The 26,738-nt window shown below is 36.3% G+C and overlaps 1 protein-coding gene across 1 annotated transcript in view; it reads right to left on the bottom strand.

Moving 5' to 3' along the window:
• The window catches only part of MAGI2 (membrane associated guanylate kinase, WW and PDZ domain containing 2), a gene marked incomplete at its 3' end in the record, with an annotated part of 1,258,801 nt that overhangs the window by 330,148 nt on the left and 901,915 nt on the right, over positions 1 to 26,738 (bottom strand).

Raw genomic sequence — 26,738 nt, 5'->3', positions numbered from 1 at the left:
ACTTTTTTTTTTTTTAATATTTACTAACTTTCAAGGTTATAAAAAATAAGACAGAGACTCCAGTCTTACCTATCCATGACTTCACTTCTAATTAAAGACTGACCATGACCACACTTCTATCTCCACAGTAAGACGGGTTTCTATCTAGTTCCAGATAAGTTTCCAAATAAGTAGAGGGCAACATATTAAATTTTCCTGCCCTCTTTAATTGTAATTCAAAGAGGACTGGGATTATTATATTCAGTTCTGGTAGCAACACTGGATAGCATGACAAACTAAAAATTAAACACTGTCTATGTTAGGCTTTAACATTATCAGAGAGGAGGGAAAAAAAAGGGAGACATAAATCCTCCATGAAGCAGAACTATATGTGTCAGTGTGTGTGCTGTTTGAGAAAAAGCCAAGAACAGAAACTGGCCATCTACATGCTGTAATCAGATAGAAAATTCTTCAAAGGAATGTCAAACTGAATCAAGTAATCCATGATCAAAGACAAGTCAGAGACTGAAACAACAGTGTTGACTCAGTTGACCAAGTTACTAGGAGGAGGACACTTGAAATGACATGATGATACACTACTGCTGATTTCATGTCTGGTTCTGGAGGCTGCTGATGAAAGTTGCACATCTGAACTTGACTTTACTCTCCATATTAACTATGCCTCATAACATCACGCATCTAGAAAAATCCCTTGTCAACCAGCAGTTTACCATCTCTTGTTTGATTATCTGGAACGTTTGTAATATCATGGTCACCCAGCTGGCCTGAACATTCCCCTCAGCTTGACTACACTTGACTATGGTTTTCTTCCTGACCATGGGCTCCTGACCTCCCAGTTCTCAGGGTATTTGCTTTAGAAACTTGCAACTGTAAATTATTTTTCTGCTTCTGAGATATAAATCTTCCATGACCCAGAAATGTCTTCGTCAAGGAGTTGGGAGGCATCCCTTCCAGATGAAATCACCAAAAAGATACCAACCTTATCTCCAGGTCTCTGTAGGAGGGTAGGAGTCTAACTTAGATAACTGCCAATTAGCAAACATAAGTAAATGACCTAATAATTTTGACCAAACTTCCCCTTCCTCCACCCCCATAGTACTCCAAAGATTTTCCATAAGCCTACCCCAGTATTTAAAAATCTTCCTGCCCCCCCCCTTTTTTTTCACGGCAGTTGAGTTCCATTTCCTTCCCCTATTGCAATAGTCTTGAATACAGTCACCTCTTTAACTGTTAACTCTGTCCAGGGCAAATACTTTTTGCCATTGGACAGATCCATTTTGTCATCTTTGTAAATCATTTACTCTCTTGATATCAGGCAATACTTTCCAGTTACTTTTAAATCAGTAAAATATTTTTCTTTTTGAGATTTAGAATAAATGTAACTGAAATGGATATTCATGACAGAGGTAGTGAATGACACATGCACTGAAGACCAAAAATAACCAGTCTAAGATATGAAAATGTAGATAACTGAATAATACTAAGGAATGATTCAATGAAAAAATACTCTCCCGCTCTTCACCCTGAACACACACACACACACACACACACACACACACAAGCACAGACACACAAAGAAATATTAAGACATTTTAGACACACAAAGAAATATTAGGACATTTTAACCTAATGCCACACACAAAAATTGCTCAAGGTTGGAAAATTTGAAAAATCTCTGCCAAGTGCAGAAATCTTCTTGATATATGAAGTGCGAGAATGTCTTTAAACCTAACAGCAGGGTTTCAACTATAGAATGCTAAGTGTTGAATATTCTAGGAAGAAGCACTGCTTGTATCAATACAGCTACGGAGGGTGGGTACAGGAAGCCATAGCCTTTATTGTGGATAAAGGCAAAAATACATGCATAAAGTTTGATGATTATTCATCAGATAAGTAGATGCTTAAGATCCAGAACTCTTTTTTTTTTTTTTTTAAGATTTTGTTTATTTATTTGACAGAGAGAGAGAAAGCAGGAGCAAGGGGAGTGGCAGGCAAAGGGAAAGGGAGAAGCTGGCTCCCTGCTGAGCTGGGAGCCTGATGCAGGGCTCAATCCCAAGATCCTGAGATCGCGACCTGAGCCAAAGGCAGACGCTTAACCAACTGAGCCACCCAGGCACCCCAAGACCCAGAACTCTTAAGGGTAAATAAGCAACAACAACAACAAAAAAAACACAAAATAATTCCCAACAAAAAAACATCCAAGGAACACATTTGGTTTGCCAGTTCTTCTTGTTTAAGTAGAAAAGAAAGTAACATCCACATTTTGTTTATGAAGAAATGCTTGACCGCATTTGGTTTGCTCAGTTTCCTGACTTACTATTGTTCTTATGATAAAACCTAACTGTCAAATAGAGTGTATTGACCAGTATCATCTAGTTTATTTGGAAACAGTAGGTTGTCTAAGATTCTCCGGAGAAAATCTTTTGCTCCTTTTTCTTCTGTTAATAAGGGCAATTAGAAACATAATGGTCCGTTGTGACTGGCGGCTTCCTAGTTAAAACTTCACAGCAGCAGCTGAAAGCCTCGCTACCTAGGTTTCTCTTCCAGCAAAGATAAATACTCCATTATCTACTTACTTCAGTCAGTTTAACTAAATTCAGCCCAAATCATCTCTCATAAAATTGATTATAAAATGTTGTCGAGTCTTTATTGAACTAAAATTAGTTATTTAGTGTGCAGGTCTGATTTTTTAATCAGTTGTTATCAGGGCTGTGAAAAGGAGCGGAATAAAAAACCCAAATGTACAATCAGACCTGCGTTTTTACTCTCACAATTTCTTAATAAAAGAAAGAACGTTCTAGAGACAATTAGGTTCCTGGAGGTGGTTTAATTAAATCATTCAGACTATGCTAAAATTCTGTGGGCAATATCTGATGAGGAGTGGCCTTAGTTTGAGGTAAATTTACTATTGAGATCTGGGCTGATCACGCTATTTTTAGGTTGAAATGGCATATGACATCATCATCCACACACGACTGGAAAAAATATTTCTTGGTAGTAGAACTAAAGTATTGGGAATTCATGTTCAAATAGTCTTCTGGTCATTTCTGTGGTTTTGGGAAACAAGATGTAAGTTGATGAATGCTATTTCCCTTATCCTGCCAAATAACATGCTCATCATTCAGCTTGATGTCCCATTGCTTAATACGACATGAGTCATTTCTTTCTGGGGGCATTTTCTCTACGATTGTCATAGTCAAATGTAAACCGCAGATCAGACTAAGAAAAGCAGACTTCTTTTTTCTGTATATTTTATCTTATAACTATAAATTCTTACACAGCAATTCCTGAGTCAGCCTTCAGCCAGAGCGGTTTCTAATCATTTTCATTCACTTAAAAAATAACATCTTTTCTAATTCCCAGGAGCTTTAGTGTTGTGAAACCCTAGGGTGCTTTTAGTCCCCTCAAGGAATAGTAACAAAATTCCCTAGAAACTAAAAGCAACAATAAGAAAATCATATTTTAGGACAGATCTGTAGTATGGGAGAAAATAAAAATGAAAGCATAGATTGATCCCCAAGCATCTGGAAATCATCAGTGTTCATCAGCAACCTTGGTCTTCCTCTAGGTATTGAAGATTGCAGTCTTTCAACTCTTTGAAAACCTGAAGTGAAATCTCTCAGTGTTTTAATTTGCATTTCTTTGCTAACAGCTCAGTTTAACATTTTTTCATACGTTTTTAGATATTTAAATTCTTCTCTTTTTACTGTTGTTGAATTAACTGTTGTGTCCTTTGCTCATTTATCTTAGTGTTCTTTATCTTTTTGGATGTCTTTTTTTTATTTAAAAGAATTTATTTATAAGTAACTCTACATCCAACAGGGGGCTGGAATTTATAACCTGGAGATCAAGAGTTGCATGCTCTACTGACTGAGCCCGCCAGGTGCCCCTAGACAGTCTTTCTACCTATGTAAATTCTTTTATGCTTTCTGTTGTGTTGTTATATTCAGGTTTGTTAATCTCTTATTTTTATCCTTGTAGATTTCTTGCTTCACTTTTAACTTGAGAAAGATAATATTCATGCATTTATACTTCTTTCAAGGGGTAAAATTTATTATAAAATCAATGACAAAAACAGTTTATGTTAGATTTTATATAATTTAAGATGCATGAATATTTCCTCATCCGTAAAAAAAAAAAAAAAGGAACAATAATACTTATAGCACAGGACTGAGGTAAGTATAACACATAGTAAGGTGTAAGAGAGGATAAGCAGTTTTAACACATTCCTTCCTTCATTTTCTCCACCTCTCCTTTCTAGATAACAGGTGTAAAAAAACTGCTGTTTCACAGTGCTTCTTGTCTCATGTTGAGTCCTGCTCATTTCCTACACTGAAATGTTCCCTACCTTTATCCTGATTCTAATTCTCCCATGTTTGATAGAAACATTGCCTCTGCTCCAATGACATGTTTTATTATGAAGATTCTATTAATTTTGTTACCTACCTACAACGATTGTGCATTCCTTGAGAAGTTGAGCACAGTGATTGACATGTAGTTGTGTGGTGTGTGTATGTATGTGTGTGTAAGCCTATTCTTTTCCTTCATGTGTTAAAAATTTTCAACTAACACCATGCTATAATGTTTTATTCCCTATGGTGTTACAAAGTTTGCAATGATAGTATATATTTAGCGTTGCAAAGCTTACATTTCAGTAATGGTTGGTTTCTTCCTAGACTTTTATTTATTTATTTTAGAGAGAGACAGAGTGAGCACGCAAGCCAAGGTGGAGGGAGGGACAGAGGGAGAGGGAGAGAATCCCAAGCAGACTCAGCTCTAAGTGTGGAGCCCAATGCTGGGGCTTGATCTCCCCATCCTGATATCATGACCTGAGCAGAAATCAAGAGTCAGATATTTAACCGACTGAGCCACCCAGGCACCCCTCTTCCTAGACCTTTAATGTGTAAAGCTGATGCCAGATAAATAAATCAAAAATAGATTAAAATGATAAACCAATCAACTAATTTTAACTCTTGGCCAAATTAAGTAACTAATTATTTAGTAATTACAAACGTATATTAGTAGTTACATGAATTAAAAATAAATTTTAAGTAAATAAATTTACTATTCAAATACTTCTATAAATATATAAATATTATACAATATATGTGATATGTGCAAATATATTATTTATATATAAATATATAATGTATGGAAAAGTATAATTAAAAGCAAGTTTTAAAAATACCAAAATATTAGTTTAATATATATTTTATATATTATTAATATAAGTATATAAGTAATGTATTACTGGATCAAATTTGATTTGATTTTACTATTAATTTGTCTCTTTTGTTATGACATATTTTTTTCAAAAATTGAATTAACAATAAGGTACTTGGGTGGCACAGTCGGTTAAGCATCTGCCTTTGGCTCAGGTCATGATCCCAGGGTCTTGGGATTGGGCCCCAAGTCAGGCTCCCTGCTCCAGGTGGGGGGGGGGGTGGCTTCTCCCTCTTCCTCTGCTGCTCCCCCTGCTTGTGCTCTCTTAACTCTCTGTCAAATAAATAAAATCTTTAAAAAGAATTGAATTAACATGTAAATGACTTCTTCCTTTACTAAGGAACTGCAAATTGGAGTTTTTGACCACTGAGGTCATGCTGCCCAGAAACAGCATTCTTTTCTAAAATTTTAAATAATTTCCACAACTTTTCATCAGTTTGCAAAAGTGGAATATAGATTTAAACGTAGCAGGATAGGCCACCCCAAAATATCCTGCTTTGGTATAAGGATTATTGTGAGCTGAGACAAGAAGAAGCAGATAAAAGAAAAGCTCTCTGCCCTCTGTCCACCCCTTTGCCTAAAACCAGGACATAAACTTGTACATGTGCTCCCCGTTCTCTACCAGGAAGGACACAAGTTAATGACTTCAGACAACTCTGGACCTTTATCAGCCCAGAGACCAGAGGACACTATATATAAACAAACCTTACTAAAACTAGCCTTATCTACCATTAGTTTCCCCATATATTTGCCTTCTTATAATCTGTTCAAAGTCCTAGAAACTCAAAGTCTTTTCCTTTGTCTTGTCATTTCTCTAAAAAATTATTTTTCTTTGCTAAAATGCAAAAAAAAAAAAAAAAAAAAAAAGCCTTTTGAGTTCCTTACCACTGAGTACTCCACATAAATGCAGGATGCACCTGTTAATAAAAAGCTATTTGTTTTTCCTTTGTTAATCTTTTGTCAGTCTAATTTGCAGGCCCCCAGTCAATGAATCTGAGATGTGCAGAGGAAAAAGGAGTTTTTCCTTCCACAGATTCAACTTTTAACTTATACAGGCTTAGTTTCATTTTAAGTTAATAAGTATTACTTATTATTTCCAGTGCCAAAACTTATATTAGATATTTCTGAGGCAAAATCTGAAATAATTTTATTCTGAAAGATAATTGTTTTTGGTTCTGATACTTATTTCAATAGGGACAAAATCATTCAATTAAACATATATCTTTAAAACGTAAACAACTCAATACATAGTTCATAAGCCAAAGACATGGATGGTAGTGTATTATCTTTTGATCAATTTCTCTTGAAATCAAGTAAGTCCTTTTTGTTTCATACTGACTTCCTATTCAGAACTCACACAAGAATATTTCAAAATATATGAGGCGATTCTCATTCAAAACTACAGAATTTTAGCTGCCTTTTCAAATTGTGTACTAAATGTGTCAAACACAGTTATGTAATATTAGAGAAGCATAACAATTATAGAAAATATGTCAACATTACCAGGGAGAGTTTATCTTAAACACAAAACTACTTCAGCTTTTTTAAACCAAAATATTCTCGTTGTTAAAAATAATCATTTTAATAAGTGTTGAAATAATTCAGTATTCATAAACCCATTTTTACACATTAAAAAAATTCTTAACAATTGTTAATTAGCCTTGCAAATGGACTTTTTTCCATTGGCACATTTGACTTAGGAAAAGTTTACTTAAAAACAATATGTAGATAATTGTCTATAAAAGACAATAAGACTTATTTTAGGTTAATATCTGTACAATGTATCTGGAAAATATTTGTATCTTCTTGATTAGTAAAATACTGTAACACACAGAGATACTGGGAATTGGTGAATAATTTCAGGAAACACTGCAATTTAGAACTGCCTTCAGTCAGAGGGTCATAGATAAAAAGTGTGCAATTATTAGCTCGTTATATGTAAAAGCTTGAAAAATAATTGTGTAACTGAATTATTTTTGTTGAAAATGGCTATCTCAACCTGGAAATAGACTGCAATACACTAAAGAGACAATTGATAGATATATTAATGACCAAAAAAAAAAAAATGAGACTTTTCAAAAATACATTTGAATTCTCATTTTTGAAGAGAAGAGTTCATGACCCAGCCTCTAGATTTTTCCTATCTCCAGCTCTCTTCTAACACAGATGATAGTAACTTCATCCAAAGAGAAAAGAGGATTTAAATTCAACTTTCCTCACTAGCAGCTAGGTATAGCCACCTTGATTCACAGAAAGTTTATGTGTAGGTTTGATTTCAAATGTTTATAAACTGTAAACACAGACGCTGAACTCACATTTTTCCTTTAAAATGTGGACATAAAATTAATTCCATGTTTTTCTCTCTGGACCAGTAAAATATAATAAAGCAAAGTTATTTTTATCGGAAAAAATATGATTTAAACTGTCACTGCTGGCTGATACATACTGATTTATGAGTATCCCATGAAGAAGAAAGATAGAATGTCATTTTCCTTAGGAAACTTGATACTAACCATTCTCAGATTGTTATATGCTTGTATTATAACAATTAACATTTCTTTTATTTCAACGTTATATAAATAAAACTTTATAGTAAGCTACCATGATAGACTCATATTTTTATTTTTTTCTCTCAGAAGAGTCATTTTCTCACATGACAAACATTTTGTACTGTTATGAATTTATTGTAGCCATGGTAAGGATAAAACTATGAGCTCTAATATAAACACTTTTGAGAGCAAAATAAGTATTCATTGTCCATTCGCATATTACTGCATACTTTCCTAGGATCCATTCATGACTATGTCATAATGCTCATTGCCACTAGATAAAATTATACCTGCCACAGGAATTTTCTAAGTGTTTCCTTATTATGTTGTAATGTTGTGGGCTCAGAGCACAGAAAAAAAAGTCTGTAAAACCCTGTTCGGAAGTAGCAGTGACAACTTTCTAACTATTCAGATCTAGCAATATTTTATACATTACTTTTACAAATACACTTTAAGAAGCAATCATTGAAGTAAAGCAATAGTGTGAATTTAATTGGAAGTAAGTATTCCCTAAGCTCAATGCAGGCAGGAATTCTGTGCTCCTAAGAAAAGGAAGGATCTAGAGAAGGCATCCAGCCTTTCACTCCCCTTTAGGCTAAACTAGGTTTGGGTTCTGTTCCCATGGTGCTCTACACACTAAGTTCAGTTAAGCAGGCATCTGTCAAAGGGTAGACATTTTTACTCTATATTTATCTGATTTACCATTAGGTACACGGACTTTGAAAAAGATCTAATGGATAGTAAGTCAGCTCTTGTTGAAAGGTATTTTTATCTCTTTAAATCCAAATTATTTTAGAAAATGGGTAAAGAGTCTTTCAGGGTTTTTCTTATATGAACTTTACAATACTAGAAAATTCCTCTCACGTCTTTGGGTCACAATATGAGGCTAGCAGACTCCATGGGGATGAAGTAGATTTTCAAAAGCTTTCCACAGTAGTTGAGTAGAGAGTTAGTCAAGTTACTAACAACGAATGGGTTTGGGTTGACAAGAAAATTGAGCCACGGGGCGCCTGGGTGGCACAGCGGTTAAGCGTCTGCCTTCGGCTCAGGGCGTGATCCCGGCATTCTGGGATCGAGCCCCACATCAGGCTCTTCTGCCATGGGCCTGCTTCTTCCTCTCCCACTCCCCCTGCTTGTGTTTTCTCTCTCGCTGGCTGTCTCTATCTCTGTCAAATAAATAAAATCTTTAAAAAAAAAAAAAAAAGAAAGAAAGAAAAGAAAATTGAGCCACTGCCTCTAATCATCCTTTGAAGAAAGATTTGCATACTGACAAAAATACAGGACAAGTCCATTACAACTAATTGGACCAGATAGGAAATAAAAGGAAGTGCAGTTGTGTGTTTTATTGAGGTACATTTGTGTTTTTATGTCTAATCACAGCAGTATGGGAGCTGGTTTTCCTCCAGTATGTCACAGATCACTAGTGTTACCAGAGAGGCCCCTCATGGGAACATCGCACTTTGCTGCCTGAAATGAGCTAGGAAGCATATCCTTCACTGAAGCAGGGGAACCTGACATGACATGGATAGTATGACTTCTCTGCTTCAAGTGCTTCGTGCAGACCACTGCAGACATCTCAGGGTGACTCCTTCCTTTATCCTTACGCCTAATTTTATATGCGTTTTATCTCTTTCATAGCAATTATAATGTATTGTAAAGTATCTGCTGATTGCTTTTCTCCCTCACTGTGTTTGGAGTCGGGGACTGGAATTGGGGACAAGATCCACAGCTTCTAATTTATCTTTGATACCTAGTGCCTGAGGAAAGGAGAGAGGAGAAAGGGTGGAAATGATGCTGGGTTTACTAGTTAAAGTCTGTTATATACTTACTACCTACGGTGCACTGCCTCTCATGAATCTTAACCCTGGTCAGTTAGAAAGTATAGACTTGTGTCATCCACTTTGGTAGCCATTAGTCACCTGAAATGTGGCTGATTCAAACTGAGATGTGCTATTAGTAAAATATACCCATGGAATTTTGAAGACAGTAAAATATATAATGAAAAATTATTTAAAAAATAATCCTTACGTTGATTACCTGTTCAGATATAGTATTTTAAATATATTGGGATAAATCAAATATATTAAAACCTATTTCATGTTTTTTTTTTAAAGATTTTATTTACTTATTTGTGAGAGAGAGCACAAGCAGGGGGGGAGCTGCAGATGGAGACGGAAAAGCAGGCTCCCCACTGAGCAGGGAGCTCAACACAGGGCTCGATCCCAGGACCCCGAGATCAAGAACCAAGCCGAAGACAGATGTTTAACTGACTGACCCACCCGGGCACCGCCTATTTCATGTTTCTTTCTACTTTTCTAATGTGGCTACTAGAAAGTTTAAAATTATATATGTAGCTCATGTTGTATTTCAGTGGGACAATATTAATATAGACCATTTATGAATTTACCTTTTAGCTGGAAACAAGGAGGGTACAGGATGAAGGTAAAATATCAACAACAATATTATGGAGTATCTCCTAAGGCAGGAACTGCTAGGCACACAATAAATACATTATCTTACTTAATTCTCATAATTGTTACCTTTCTTATGTGTTTCATTGTACCTTTCGATGATAATACTTATGATGTACTATTAATTGTCTACATGTGTCTATACCCTCAACTGGATTACAGGCACCATGAGAACAGGATCCTGTTCAGTTTTTCCCCCCTCTTGGTGTTATGACCTTAACATTCAGCATGATTTCTAGCACACAGTATGCTCAAAAAATTTCTGTTGACTGAATAAACAGATACCTGAAAAAATCTAGGAAAAGTTAGTCTTAAATGTGGAAGCTAAGGTCCATAGAAGTTCAGAAACTTAACTTCACTCACACAACTGTAATTTAAATCCAAGATCACCGGATTCCAAAGCCTGTATTTTCCCACTGTATTTCAGGAGAATTAGAAAAAGATCAATTAACTCCAAGTAAAGTAACTCTGAAGAACTAAGAGGAAGGTCAGTGAAGAAAATAAAACCATCAAGCCTAATGCATTTACTTTTTGGATAAAGACCCTTATTACACGTGACTTGTTCTCAACCTTTTGGTGCACAAGATTTTTCTTTTTTCTTTCTTTCTTTTTTTTTTTTAAGGATCAAACACTTTCTTAATGTCATGTTACAAGTTTTATTTTTAATATCTCTTAAGTGAGAAAATATATTACAGAAAGCTATAATAAAAAGAGCAGTGTGTATATGAACAAGACATACAGATTTAGCAACTTACTTCTTAGAAAATTCTTTTGCATATGCTCTCTTGTCCTGCTCTGACCCCAGGCTATGGGCCATTACTATCAAAAGAACTAAATTTTCTTGTACGTTTTACAAATTTATTATCCCTGTTGCACTGGGATCCTGGAAGGAAAATCATCAGTTAATGGAACATGTATTAAATGCAGAGGCGAAGCTGGTGAACTGAGTCCAAGCTCCACAAGAGAGCAAAGAGAACAGCAAGGGGACTCAATGGTGCTTTCACTTTGTGTTCTCACAACCTGCCGCCTCCAGAATTTAAAAACACAAATTTATTAAAATGTGTGAGGTAGATATAAGTGCAATAGGAACTGAAATATAAGAAAGAACAGTAGGAGAAGTCTTTATAGAATAAGTGAGATTTAAACTGGACCTTGCTATATTAAAACCAGTAGTAAAATTGATACAAAAATAAAATTTAAACTCTGCAATGCAAAGCCACCAGGATGAATGTCTTGGTTCTCCATGGCATTATTTGCATTTGTCAACATGTCTTTCTCCTCTTGATTAAATGATGGCAGAAGGCAGGGATTGTGTTGCACCATCATTGTTCCCACAATAGCATTTGACATTGTCCTCCCCCTGCTCCCCCGCCCAGAGTGTGGATTCTAAGTACATTTGCTTTAAAAAATTAGTCTTATTCAATAACTACGGATACTCCGCCATTAGATTCCTGCCAGTGGACGGTACATAGTTGATGTTCAATAGGCACTTGTTGAATGACTACATAAATAAATCCAGAATAAGTAAATAAGGCATGGATGGATGGAAGGATGAATTGCTCCTCTTAAAGTGGACAGGATGCAGAGTCAGGGAGAGAAGGATAGGATTAGAGGGGTATCACTGCATGAGGAAAAGTGAATAAGGTGAAAAAAAGTGAATACAGAATTATGGCAGATTCTGTGGGAGAGAAGATGACGTAGGCTGACGACTAGGCAGTATTTATCAAAGTGCAGAGATAATAAAATTCAGTATGCAGAGGATTATAATATCTTGAGTTTTGGTAATTACTGGGGAGGGAAATTACAAATATAATATAAATAATATTGTTAGCTTGTTAGTATAATTAAACATATTAATGCTGATGATGGTCAATAACATGCATTAAGATGCATGATATTGAATAATCCAGAAAAAAAGGCCTCTCAATAGTACACATTATTGTTATAAAACAGCATGTTACATAAAAACCATTTCAGCAGAGATTTTTGTCATTTACTCACTATGAGAATGGATATTTGGTAGGGGTGGGGGGGTGGGGAGAGAGGGAAATGAATAAGCTCTATGTAACAGCACCTTTCAAAGCCAATCAAAGGAGGGCTGAGTGATATTCTCCAGGACTTAACTGGTATAGCACAACCTGACAACATAAGATTGTACATTACATTATACATTAAAATAACACTGCATATTGTATAAATTGAATTCACTTTTTTTTAAAGATTTTATTTATTCATTTGAGAGAGAGAGAGAGAATGCACAAGCAAGGAGAGAGGGAGAAGGAGAAGCAGACTCCCCGCTGAGCACAGAGCCTGATGCGGGGCTCATCCCAGGACCCTAAGATCATGACCTGAGCTGAAGGCAGATGTTTAACCATCTGAGCCACCCAGGAACCCTGAATTCACTTTAAAAAGACAACCTGGTAAACCTTGGTCCTTGAGCTGAGTCTCTTATTTTATCTTTAAATTTCCCAGTGTTAAAAGACATGGCGTGATCGAATGCAAAAGTCAACTCTTCTTGGTACTTGGAATGGTTTTGTCTACCAACAGCAAGACAGTGTACATGTTAAAGCTAAGGTCTGACAGCAGGATAATAACTAACAATGGCTGATGGACCAACTAGAATTTACTGTAGATCATAGCTTAAAGGAAGAAAAAAATAAAGGCAAGCATTTTTAGAAGTACATATTTTCTGACTAAAGTGCCAACTAATCAGTTAGAGGGTGATTTCTTGTGTTGGGTTTGTATGGTACAACAAAAAGCCTCAGTCTCAATTGGTATTTTCCTATGGTGCTTTAACTGAAATATAAATTAGAGCATGGATAAGTTTAAATGTATCCTGGCCATTTAGTAGTCTTATAATAGTAACAGTTCTTAAGATTTGATGTACAAAGCTTTTGTATACAATTATACACATCAAACAAACCCTGATTTTTGGCTTTACGTAAATTACTGGGAGAAAGGAGCTAATATCGCAGGTAGGACCAGACACTCTAGACACTGCTAACATTACACTGGGCTGCAAGTTATAATATCGTATTTTTAAAATTATAAGCCTTGGTTCTAGGTGTTTGGGAATTTGAAATTATTTTCTATTTCGTAATAAGATCTTAAATCAAGTAGTCATTGTCAAGTCTGACTTTAAGTCACTGTGAGAGAACAATATATTTATCACTTGTAAGTCTACAAAATTATTGGAACTAAATAAACTAGGTGGTATCTATTTTATGCATTGATAAAATAAACTTTGTATATTCAGTGAAGGTGCCTTTTCCACATTCCCTGAACCATCTTCCTTTGATAAGGGTTATGGGTTAGCTTTCCCCAGGCGCTGGAACTGCAAGGGCAAGGAAGACCCAACACCTCCTCCCTGAAAAGGTTTAAACAGCCTGTGGTCAGGGTGTACAGGCAGTAGAGAGACAGTCCAACAACTGTCTTTAATAAAGTTATTGAGGATCACAGGAGGGAGGGATTCCTTTCATCTGGAGCAGTCTGGAGGCTTCACAGGGGGAGCAGTGGGGATACTGGAGCTACAGTATACAGAATGAGCTGGAGCCTGGCTATCAGGGAGGAGGGATAGGAATGGGAAGGAAGGGAATTTAAAATAAAGGAAACAGCATGGCAAGCATTAGTGGGGTGTGAAATGTTATGCTGGGGAATGGCAACGTACTTAATGTGACTGGAGTAGACTCCCGGTGTGAGGGAAGCAGAGGGAATAAACAGGAGATGAAACTGCAACAGTAGACAGGGGTGGATGGGAGGTGTTCTGTATGGGATTGAGAGCCTCGATCTTATCTCACAGGCACCTGGGAACCGTTGAAGGTGTACTATCCAAAAAAGCAATTCTAAAATATTTGACAACAGTTTATCTGAGCGAGAAAACATTGTTTTCAAGCCTTTAAACCTAAATTGTTTTAGAAAAGTCCAATTTGCAGAAATATAACAAATGTGAACTTCAGCTCCATGTGTCTCCTGATGGTTCACAAATTTTCAATTTCTAAAGCCTCAAATACAAGCCTGTAAATGTTTTCTAAAGTTGCTAACCACCATGCCCACTTTCCTTTTTCCTTTAGAGATTGAAGACCTTCTCAGTCAATGAGAACATTTTAATATCTCAATAATGTTATTCTGCACTGGGAGGGGGGCAGGATTTAAAACAGAAAAAAGTTGTATTATCTGGGTCGGGGGTGAAATCTCTTCTGGTGCCAGGCTGCCACCAGGTAGCTGGATGATTTTGAAAAAAAAACCAGTTTTCCTCTTTGGGCCTCAGTTGTCTTATCCATGAAATGAGAAAAATCAGACTAGATGGTTTTTTAAGGGTTCTCTCCAGGTTCAGCACTTAAATATTTTAGGACTCTCATCTGGGTAAAGGACCAATTTACATGTCCAAACAAGTAACATTGGGCTGATATATAATTTAGGTCAACTGAACCTGACAAAAGATTCAAGCCACTCGTGGAAGAAAATGGTGTCTGAAATTATCCAGACTCATTTATAGCTCACAAATATGCAGACTTGCATTTAGAATGTTATTCAATCAGCACAGCATTAGAGGGACATTAGAGGTTCGGGGGAAGTAAAGTGAAGAGAGTTAAGTCCAGCTCCGCATGCAATGCTACCAGTGCAAATGTCTAATAAGGAGTTGGAAGTGTGATTATGAAAATCAAAAATAATTTTTCTCTAGAAACATAAATTTGAAAGTCATTGTAGAAAGGGTAGCTGAGGCAATGGGAGGGCCTGGGAACGCCCTGAGGGAATATGTAGCTTCAAAGAGAGAGCAAGGGAAGTGGAACCAGCAAAGCAAGGTGAGACTCTTCAGCGGGAGGAAGAACACCAGGAGAGAATGTCTTTGGGATTCTCAAGTAACCTGTTGGTCACAAGATCAACATCGTCCCATGTGACACACAGGGCAAGGGAGAGAGGAAATCTTTGCATGCTGTGATTCCAGAAGGCCAATGATAACCTTGTAAAAGTTTCGGCAGGAGGTGGAGAAAGCAACAGCACAGAAATCAGAGGACTTTATGTTCTACTCAGAATCTGTGTTGTGCTTAGACACAAATGAAGATTGTCTGGCTACTCTGCACACTGAATTTATACAGCACTTTTTAAAGGCATGGGAACATACTTCGGCCATTATAAACTTTTAGTAAGTTTACAAATAATTGTGAGGCATTTCCCCAAGATAAAAATGCGGGCATCTTTTTCTTCCGTATTCTACTCCTAGAAGGCAACTGATGTGTGGAAAGACTGATGCCCCAGAGTGAAGCATTAATTTTAATAACTTGGACACCACATAAATACCCACAAATAAGGGAATGGTTAAACTGAATATGATAAAATCTGATATACATTACATTTAGTGGCATGGTAGAAAAGAATAAACTATAACATACAAACATATATTATGTAAAAAAAAAAAAAGCAGAATATCAAACAGCATATCCAGAATAATTGCCTAATTTTGTTTAACAAAAACACCAGAAAGTTTACACACAGAAAAGACTGGAAGGAAATACACTAAAATTTAAGAGTAGGTTTCTTTGAATAAAAAATAGTGTGGTTCAGTTTAATTCTAATCTTTGCCCTTTTTTATTTTCCAAATTCTAAATAAAATATGTATTACTTTCATTAACAGAAAAAAAATCCATTAACTTCTAATTCTGAAAGACTAAAAGGAGGGAGCAACCAAAATAAAACAAGTTTTGGGGTTTTTTTCCCCCTGAAAACACACACATGCAGCCATCCACTCATATCATATATATGCCTGTGGGCGCGCTCACAACACACACGTGCACACACCTCTCCCTTTAGCAGAGAAGAGGTAGAAATATACTCTCCTTGGTGTTTATGTAATTGGGGCAGCCCTGCACTCTCAGGTTTGGCAAGTAAGTGACCTGCATCTGGCTTCAGAACGAAAGGTTAAGGTAGGTTTAACAACTGTTGAGAACTAATGTTTAAACCTGCTTTTAACAGCACTCAAGTGCAAAATACAGAAAAATAGGTAAATATTAATAGTTGGTAAGATACCTATTCAGAAATTCCAACTGATAATTACTTTAGACATTTAAATAATGAGGTTTCATGGACTCTGTTATCTGAAAACATGCCCTGATTTAACCTAAGTGAGACAGACATGGAGTTAAGTGATAACAGATTTCAGAAAGAGGTCAAACTTAGGAAATCATGAAACTTCCCAGCAATCTTTTAAAAATTGTTGAATGTCTTTATTTCTATACAGCTAGGAATTATTTTAAGGCTTCATATAAAGCCTGTGCCTCATCTTCCTCTAGTTTTCAGCTAATAATAAACCAGAATAAGACTAAATTATATCTTCATGCTGTTAATAAATTATATACTAAGCAGGGGATCTCAAGACCTATAGAACTGTATAAATTTTCAGTGACCTTAATTCCATCTAAATGTGCTAAACTATGCTGCTGGGTGGAGCACTGAAGTCAGAGAGAAGGCACTCAAATAGGGTGCAGTCTTCAAACACAGGTAGACTGCAGTTCAAAAGGCTTATACGATATTCAAAAATGAAATAAGGACATTATTATACTAGCTCTGAATACAGAATATGCTAAGCAGAGAAGTTTTAAGAACATTCTTTCTGTGTGTACCGGATGCATGCACTAGATGCTAAAACATACTGCCCAAGTTCCAAAAAAAAAAAAAAAAAAAAAAAAAAAAAAGCTAGTTCTGCGGAAGAAAGATACTATGTAATTTGGCATGAAATGTATTTCCTCTGCTCCCATTTTCTGACTCTGAAGTATAAAATGGAAGGAAGTATTTCTGGCAAATGGCTCAAGGAGTCCCAAAGCAGCACCAGGTACTGTAAAGAAGACGTCCTCAGCCCCACGAACAGGAGCAAGGAGATCTGTCAGGGACGGTGGTAATGGTTTTAAAGGCCTGTAAACATGTAACCAGACGTTCTGTAAGACTTTGAGCATGATCACCAATTACACTCACAATGATAACGTGAAGCTGAAATGTTGTTAGCTTTAAAGTTTCAGTGTTTCCTCTTTTGGAGCTAGGACAAGATCCAATCCTTTCTATGTTGATGAGGCATCATGACTGGAGTGGGTGGTGGGGGCAACTCCCAGCCCTAGGGACTGGAATAGACAAGAATGGAAGCCTACAAATTGGGTGAGATTGAGGGTGGATGTCAGCTGGTAGACGTAGGAATGGGCCCACGTAGGAAGGCAAAGAAATGTCTGAAGTCACAACATCGAGACAGTTGTTGACAAGATGTAACATGGTCTGAAGTGAAGTGAATATGTTGGAAAAATGAAGATTAGCTGGTGGAATTCTTAAGGAAAGATGCAGAAGAGTCCCACCCACCATGACATGATGTGGGGGTGTGGAAGGATGGGTGAGCAAGAGGCACTGCTGTGGTACGCCAGGGCCGAGGCCAAGAATGCAGAGGGAATCTGCCACAAAAGAAGAGTTCTGTATTAGAGATACATACTAAATACTTACCATTTATATGACACGTACAATTTGAAATAAATATTGTCACTTTTAATTTAATTAAATGCTTTGAACGCTACATAAATTATTTACATCATTTTATCCTAGGACTTGTTATGGTTTAGAAGACTGATTTATTCTCTGTAGGTTTCTTAAGTTATGTTAGGAATGGTTTAGAAGGGCATATTCTAAGTTTGTTTTTTTGGTTTTTTTTTTTGTTTTTTTTTTTTTTGTTTTTTTTTTTTTTGCCTCCTAAAATAACTTTAAACTTGTATGGAATAAAAAAGGATTATGTATGTGTATATATATAAAGCAATGAATGGTGGTCACTGAAAACCTACCAAAAACATCCTTATTTTTCTTGCAATAAAAGGTTAAAAACTTAATAAAAGAAAGTGATAAGATCAGGAAGTATAAATCCATTCTCTATTACTTCAGGTAAGTAACTAAATATAGCTGCTTTGGGGGCAGAACAGAGTGAAGATTTTTCTATCCATCATTCCATTTCCTGAGACTAATATACTAAAAGGCTGTTATTTTATTTTGAAGCAAACTAAGACTCCTGAAATGACCCATTCTTGTTCTTGAAAAGCCATAAAAGTGAACAAATTTCTTAACAAAAACATTCACTGCTTCTGTTCGGAGACATTCACTCATGGTTGAAGGAGGGAAGGGATTCACAGTCACAGACCTTTCTGAAAGCTTCCCCCCCCACTGACCACCCCTGCCTTTATTTCCATCTTCATAAGTTTATCAGTCCGTCTTTCCTAGTGCCACACCTCCAGCCTTTCACTTAGTCACCATTATACTTACTATTCTACAGTATATAATTTATTTTCATGTTTGTTTTCCATTCTAGATTGTGATATTTTTAAAGATTTTATTCATTCATTCATTCATTCATTTATTGAGGGCAATGAGGGAGGGCAGAGAGAAGAGCAGAGAGAAACCACTCAGAGTATGAGTGCAATGTGGCGCTTGATCTTACAACCCTGAGATCATGACCTAAGCCGAAATCAAAAGTGGGATGCTCAATGGACTGAGCCACCCAGGTACCCCCTAGACTGTGAATTTTTCATTTTTTTTTAAGATTTTATTTATTTATTTACTTGAGAGTGTGAGAGCGCAAGGACGTGCACATGGGCCATGGGAGGGGCTAGGGAGAGGGAGAAGAAGACTCCCTGCTGAGCAGGAAGCCTAATTTGGGGCTGGATCCCAGGACCCTGAGATCATGACCTGAGCCAAAGGCAGAAGCTTAACCCACTAAGACACCCAAGTGCCCCCACAGACTGTGAATTTTTAAAGAACAAAACCAAATCTTATTCATCCATGTTTCCAAATTAGAGAAAACTTACTTTGTACCTAATAGGTGCTTAATAAGTGCTGAGTCATTTACAGGTATTATTACTTTTTTTTTTTTTTTTAAAGATTTTATTTATTTATTCGACAGAGATAGAGACAGCCAGCGAGAGAGGGAACACAAGCAGGAGGAGTGGGAGGGGAAGAAGCAGGCTCAAAGCAGAGGAGCCTGATGTGGGGCTCGATCCCATAACGCCAGGATCACGCCCTGAGCCGAAGGCAGACGCTTAACCGCTGTGCCACCCAGGCGCCCCAATTACTTTTGATAACACAATCATCCTGTGGGGCAGACATTATTGTGCTTGTTCTATTGATTAGGAAACAAGTTCGAAGAAGTTGGATAAATTGTCTATAGTTACACAGACTTCAGTGGTAGAGTTTAGATTCAAAGCTTTTACTTTTTATAAATTCTGACATGAACTTTATTTTCATACTTAAAAGCTCTGAAATTGGGATGTGTTTCACCATTTATGGCAAGTTTTAATCACTGTCATCCAGGCAGCAGTTGTCACTTTTGTGTGTTTGAGGACCTTTGAACTAGGGGCATGGTTGGTATAACACATGATGAGTTCAGCTGCTGTTTAAAATGTCTTCCAAAAGATTATACTATGATTCATCCTGAAACAAAATTTATTGCAAATGCAGAAAGAAACAGCAATGGAGAGCAAAGCATAAATTGGACACTAGTGAAGCAAATATTCATAATTGGAAGAATGATTGCAATTCCGTATTTTTTTTTTGCTAACCAATAACCAAATACATTATGAAATCTATCAAAGGAAGATCTACTCAAACAGACAAAGCAATGTTAACATTTGCTGGGATTAGTCAGTAAAACAGAAGGACACCAGAAGGCAGAGAAGATGAAGGTTAAGGTCAGCACATTGATGCTTTTAACTGAAAAAAGAACAATTAGGGTAATGATGAGAGACAATGATCATTGCTGTTCAACAGAACTTTCTATGATGAAAGAAATATTCTATAATCTGTGTTGTCCAATATGGTGCCACTAAAACATTCAGTTACTAAGCATGTGAAATAAGGCCAGTGTGACTGAGAAAATGAATTTTAATGTCATTTAAATTAATTTATGGATGCCTGGGTGGCTCAGTCAGTTGGGTGACTGCCTTCAGCTCAGGTCATGATCCCAGGGTCCTGGGATCGAGCCCCGCATTGAGCTCCTTGCTTGGCGGGGAGCCTGCTTCTCTCTCTGCCTGCCCTTATCCCTGCTTGGGCGTGCATGCACGCTCTCTCTCTCTCTCTCCATCTCTCTGGCAAATAAATAAATAAAATCTTTTTTAAAAATTAATTAATTTAAATATAAATAGTCACATGTTGTTTCTGACTACCCTACTGGACTGTACAGAACGAGACAGTGCTGTGCAAACCAATCCCTTGCTAAAAATAAAACAACAGGCCCAAAATGGTGTCACTTAGGCCAAGCCCCTAAACTGGGGCTTAACACCTAATCTAGTTACAGTTTCAACCTTCCCCAGAAACGTAATCTTAACTGGCAGTCAGGAATTTTCTGATCAGTGCCAATGAAGTAATTGGCCACATGGGTCCTCTTCAGTCCCAAAGGAAGATGAGGTCATCTGCATGACAAGACTCCTTGCTCTTTCCTCTATGAGAAAGTAATCTTTCTTGGAACAATCTTTTTCTCTTGTAATAACTTTCTTGTCCCACCCTCCTTCCTATAAAAACTTTCCATTTTGTACAAATCCTTGGATTTGCCCTCTACTTGCTAGAACTGTTTAATAAAGTCAACGAGATCTTCAGATTTACTCAGTTGATTTTTGTTTTTTAACACTCTTTAGGGAAGTTGGCTCATTAGGGAAGTTAAATTTGATGGTACAGTGAGTTTTGGTATTCTCATCTGGAAAGTGAAAATATAATCTATTTCAAAATGTTGTTGTGGGGGTTTAATGAGATGCTATAATGGGCTGTGTTTAGTGTAAAGCCTGGTAGATGGTAAATGAAAAGAAATGATGGTAGTAGTAATAGGGAGAGTAGGACTAGTAGTAGTTATGGTAATGATATCACTTTTATCTTTACTCACAAACAACAAGTAGGGTTTGAATATTGCAATTAGCAGGAGGTCAGAAAAGAATACCCTCTCTGTCTCTCCCCAAAAGATGGTAAGTTGCCTAGTAATTAGAAAATTCATTACAGATAGTAAATTACGCTACAGATAGTAAATTAGGCATAATCTCAGTAAATATTGACTGGCCTAAAATTTCTAGAAGGTGAATTAGTGCACTAGCAATGCTTCTGAATATGCATCTGCATTTTGAAAATCCAAGTTCTAGTGTCTTGGACCTACCTTCTAATTTTTTTTTTTTTTTAAGATTTTATTTGCTTATTTGAGAGAGAGAGAGAGAGAGAATGAGGAAGAGCATGAGAACGGGGTGAGGGGCAGAGGGAGAAGCAGACTCCCCGCTGAGCAGGGAGCCTGATGTGGGGCTCTATGCCGAGACTCTGGGATCATGACCTGAGCTAAAGGTAGACACTTAACTGACTGAGTCACCCAGGCACTCCAACCACCCTCTAATTTTTAAAGGGATGCCAGGTCATTCCTAGCATTTATCAAAATTTTAACAAGAATAAACTCTTTCTATTAATCTAAAGGGGATTATTGTATTTGCCAAGGGGAACCTTGGCGGACACAATAATCCTTTTTGGATTAATGGTAATAAGGATAAAATAGTAATAACAAAGGACATCCTTGATGAGCCCATACTAAGGGCTAGACTGTTTTTAGAACTGCTGGGTATGCTCTGGAAATCTTTTGGACTATGCTCTCAAGTTAATTCCTATAGGCTTATGTGTGTGCTTGTATGTAAGGAGACACAAGACTAATAAGGACAATGATGATCAAATGGTGGTAACATCTTGGCAACTACACCCATCCAAACATTTGATCTGTTTTAAAGCCATTAAAAAGAGGAGTTAAGAAGAAAAGCTGAAAGAGCTGATTTTAGGAAAGATGTCACTCTCTGGAACTGAGTCTGGGATTGAGAAATGCTGCTTTTTTAAAGAAGAAGGTCTAGGAGATCTAATCCATTTTTCCAACCTTTATGGAGAATCCAATTATACTTTAACGTCTGGGAGACTAGCAGCTTTGGGAAAGAGTACCCTGGGCTCATCAATTAGCAGTGTCATGAACACAATCAGAAAACACTGTGGTAAGGCTGGCCTCAGCAACTTTCTGAGGACATTGACAATGGGATACTCAAGTAGCATAGGAAGAACTAGGCTGAGCTTGAATGGGGAGTGACAGACCACACTGTTTATAGCGTCCCGAAAATACTTGTGGGAAGGCCTCAGAAAAGGGGGTAAGGTCCTTCTGATCAGACAGAGCCTCGCATAAGCAGGCATTAATGTTAAAGTGACCTAATTTGTCCTCAGTGGATAGTGATGCCAGAGGACACTAGGGTACACTAGCTGTTTTGTTACTTTGGAGTTCCTGTTATTATTCAAACCTTTTTGAGTTTCTATAGTTGTATGCCACAGAGATTTAGGGTGGAGTTAGTGCAGGATAGTTTGGGCCCCAATAAAGAACTGTTTGTTGAAAGCCTGCTCATCATTTGCCCTTTTATTGCTACCAGAACAACAGTAACTAGAATCACTAAATCTAACACTTGAATAAAGGCCCTTCAGAGGGCTAAACAGTGGCAATTACCAAACAGTACACACCAATGGTTCTTGGCAGGAAGTGAGGAACAAGAAGTGAAGAATTACTCTATGAACTGAAAAAAAAATTGGGGGAGTTCTTCAAATAGAAAATATGTAAATTTTTAAAATACAAGGGGCATCAGAACAAAAACAACAACAACGACAACAACAACAACCCTGTTTTTTTGAGAAAGAAAAAAAAAGTTTAAGTATATAGCTAGCTTGTTTTAGGAGTACTCCATTTAAAATAAAGCATTAAACCATACTGGGAGATAACAAACTGCATACTCATCTGCAGGGTTTAACTCAACTTTGGATGAGTTGAGATGAGCTGAAATGAGAATTTTTGCCTTTCCTAGCAAAGGTCATATTGATAGAAAGTCCTATTTCATCGACTCCTATTCTCTGGGAATGGTTATTATAATATAAAGATAGACTAGGTGACATTTATTCCTTCCATCCTTTCAATCTGATGGCTGAGTTCTAAGTACGACTTATACCAAAATTTTATCTAGAAGTGCTGTTCATACCCTAGCCAAGTAACTTGAATAACAAAAATGAAATACTTCACTTGGCCATGCAATTTGAGTAACAAAAATGAAATATGACTCTATACAGTATTTTAAGCAACGTTCTTGAAATAGGGAAGCTTATTTTAGCATGATGATATTTTGAGCAATAAAAAAGATCTAATAAAATAGAAATAAGAGAGAAAGAAGGGAAGTTGGAATTATACAAGTCAGAGGTAATAGATCAAAAGGTGAGGAGTACAGAAGGTGTTCCAAGTCTAGTTGACAAATTGGACATAAATAAATCACTGGGGCCAGATGGCATTCACCCAAGAGTTTTGAAGGAACTCAAGGGTGAAATTGTGAAACTGTTGGCCAAATGTGTTAACTGTTGTTGCAAACAGTCACCTTGCCAGAGGACTGGGAGAATGCTGATGTGATTCCCATCTATAAGCAGGACTCTTGAGAAAACCCTGGACACAAGATATAGATCAGCAAGATTGGGTTTCCAGGCAAGAAAGATGGGGAGAATAATAAAAAAGTCAATTCCACTGAATATCTTTGTGTATTTAGCTTACTGAGGTAAGATCTGCATCATTTTCATAAAAGAAAATCATACCCATATGGACTCCTTGGGTTTTTGAGGTATTAAATGGTAACTGTGTGGCCAAGAGACAGAAGTTGCATTTTTTCCCCTCAGAGAGACTTTGAAAAGATTTACTTAGGATGGCTGCTTACAAAACACATCTGAATTAGCATGGAATTGGAGAACTCTTTCTGTCACATATTAAAAACCATCAATGATAGAAAATACAGACAAGGCTTATTGGAGCACTTTCCTAGATGCATCCTGTAGGGGTTGTGAGAAACAGTCTTATTTTCATAAACAAACTTCCATGGAAATTTAGAGTAGATATTTTAAATGTATATATTTTCCTAAGTTCTAGTCAGCAGGGAAATAACAAGCCAACAGACCAAAAGTAGGACATTTCAAAAAGGATGTTTGAACAGGAAGAGATACTTTGGGTCAATTTCAATGTGTACTTCAAAAGTCTCCTTATAAGTTGAGGGTCAACTTATAAGACGCTGTAGCTCTGGTAGTCTCTAACAGAACAGGATCTCATCATAGACAAAGTCTTAAATCACAGCATCAACTGCAGAGCACAGGGTCTTACACATAATGTGGAGCAGAAATTAACCCACACAGACAGTCTCCTTATTGCACCAGTTGCTGTATATAAATATTTTCATTTATCATAATGACTCTATAAAGTAGATTATATTATAAAACTTCAGAGTCTATAGTTAATAATACTGCACTATACACTTAAAAAATTATGAGGGTAGATCACATGTTAAGGGTTCTTACCATAATTTAAAAAAAAACCCTTTCGGTAATACACTTCATGACTTTAGATATTATATGTATTTCTACAAAACCAGGCAAAATATAATATTAACCTGATTACGTACAAGTGCTTTTTGTGACAACATGAATCTGGGCATAATTTCTTTTTTCACTTACCAATTGACCTCATTATTTTCTCTCTGCTTAAGATAATTTTCTATTTCCTATTTCTACAAGGTGAATGTATAAAGACATAAAAAAAATCTACTCATGTGGCGATGTGTTTTATTTTTTGTTATATATTTAAGAGAACTACAGTGAAATTAACTTTCCCAAATTCATACAGCTTTGAGGGGTAGAACTAAGTTAAAAACCAATGTCAGTTTTACCCTAAATTCTGTATTCTTGATAGGCAGTCATCAATATCTGATTACTTGATTTAAATTCATTCTTATTAAATGTAGTAATGTACAAAGTAGATTCCTACTTCTGATAATATTATTTCACCTATTATTAGTCATTGTGTTCCTCTACTTTCTTTTCTCCCAAAAAATCATTAACCATTTCCCAGTTAGGTTTCCTTTATGCCAATTCTAACATCTGAAAATGTACATAGGTTCAAGATATCAACAATTTAGTTTTTTTATCTATTGCTATTGTTTATTAAAATAAATTTAAAAAATTCTTTCCTTTTGTTTTGAATCAGGATGAAATGTTAGAAAAATTTTAGTCTGAATTAAAAATATGTGGAAAAAAGTATACAAATGTCTCTGTGAATGTTTGCTGAGGTCAAAGAATTTACACATGGCAGAGTTAGGAATGGTAGGAAGAGGTAAAAATCTATGTACGTCCTAACTGCGGGTCTTTTTCTGAGGACTGGTCTGCTCATATGCAGGGTGAGAATCTGTAAGGCCTAGAAAAGATTACTTGCTTCAGGGTTAAGAACAAACAGTGATATTGGAGGTATCACAGTGTTGGAAGGCTTTGTAGTTCTAACTCAGAATGGAGAGATCTCATAGGGTACCTTTGCCATTCACGATATCTGAGGCCTCAAGAGCCCACAGCTTAGAAAAAGAATAATGCCTTAAAGTAATAGGCACATTTTTAAATTGGGTTCAAAGTCAAAATAGACTGACCTAGCATACATACATACATACAGCCAAATCTAACTGGACCAACGATCTGCCAGTAACTTAACTACCTGCCAAAAAAACCCCTTATCACCTTTTAAAGACAACACAGCCATCCACAATTCTTAAAATTAGATGTGAAAAATAAAACAAAAAATTTGACCTATTGTCAAGAGAAAAAGAGTCAAAAGAAATTGACCCCAAGATGACCATATGTTAGAATTAGCAGATAAGAATGTTAAAGCAGCTCAAAGAAAGTGTGGTTATAATGAAGAAACAAATGAGGAATCTCAGAAGAGCAACAGAAATTTTAAAAAAGAACACATATGATTTCAGAGCTAAAAATTATACTATTTGAAATGAAAAATTCACTAAGAATCAAGAGGAAATTGAAATAATATAAAAAAAGGAAAAATGAACTTGATGGTAAATCAATAAAAAGTATTTTATCTCGATTACATAGAGAAAAACTATTTTAAGAAATGAACAGAGCCTCAGTGATCTGTGGGAAACATCAAATAGTTATATACACTAGCAACTGTATTCCCAGAAAGTGAGGAAAGAATACTTGCATATAATCCAAATCTGGTGGAAAACATTCTTACAGATCCAAGTGTTTATTACACCCAAGCAGGATAAATGGCAAGAAAACCTCACCTAGGTACATCATAGTTGAATCAATGAAAAGCGCAAATAGGAAAATAAAATTGGAAAGCAGCCAGAGAAAAGCAATGTATTAGACACAAACAAAAACAATTTATGGGGCTTATGTGCATGTAAATAAATAAATATATATATATTTAATATATAAATAAATAGATATTTATTTACATATATACATATATATGTATATGCACATACATATATACACACACATAAATATATTTACATATATATATATATATATATAAATAAACATATATATGGCAATAATAGCACAAAGGATGGGGGGATACCAAGTGGAACTATACTGCTTCAAGTTTCTAACATTTTATGTGGAATAATTA

The sequence above is a fragment of the Ursus maritimus genome, unplaced genomic scaffold (genome assembly GCF_017311325.1).
Source record: "Ursus maritimus isolate PB19 unplaced genomic scaffold, ASM1731132v1 scaffold_3, whole genome shotgun sequence".
NCBI lineage: Eukaryota > Metazoa > Chordata > Mammalia > Carnivora > Ursidae > Ursus > Ursus maritimus.
Note: the sequence above shows the minus strand (reverse complement) of the source record. Positions and strands in the feature narration are given on the sequence as shown.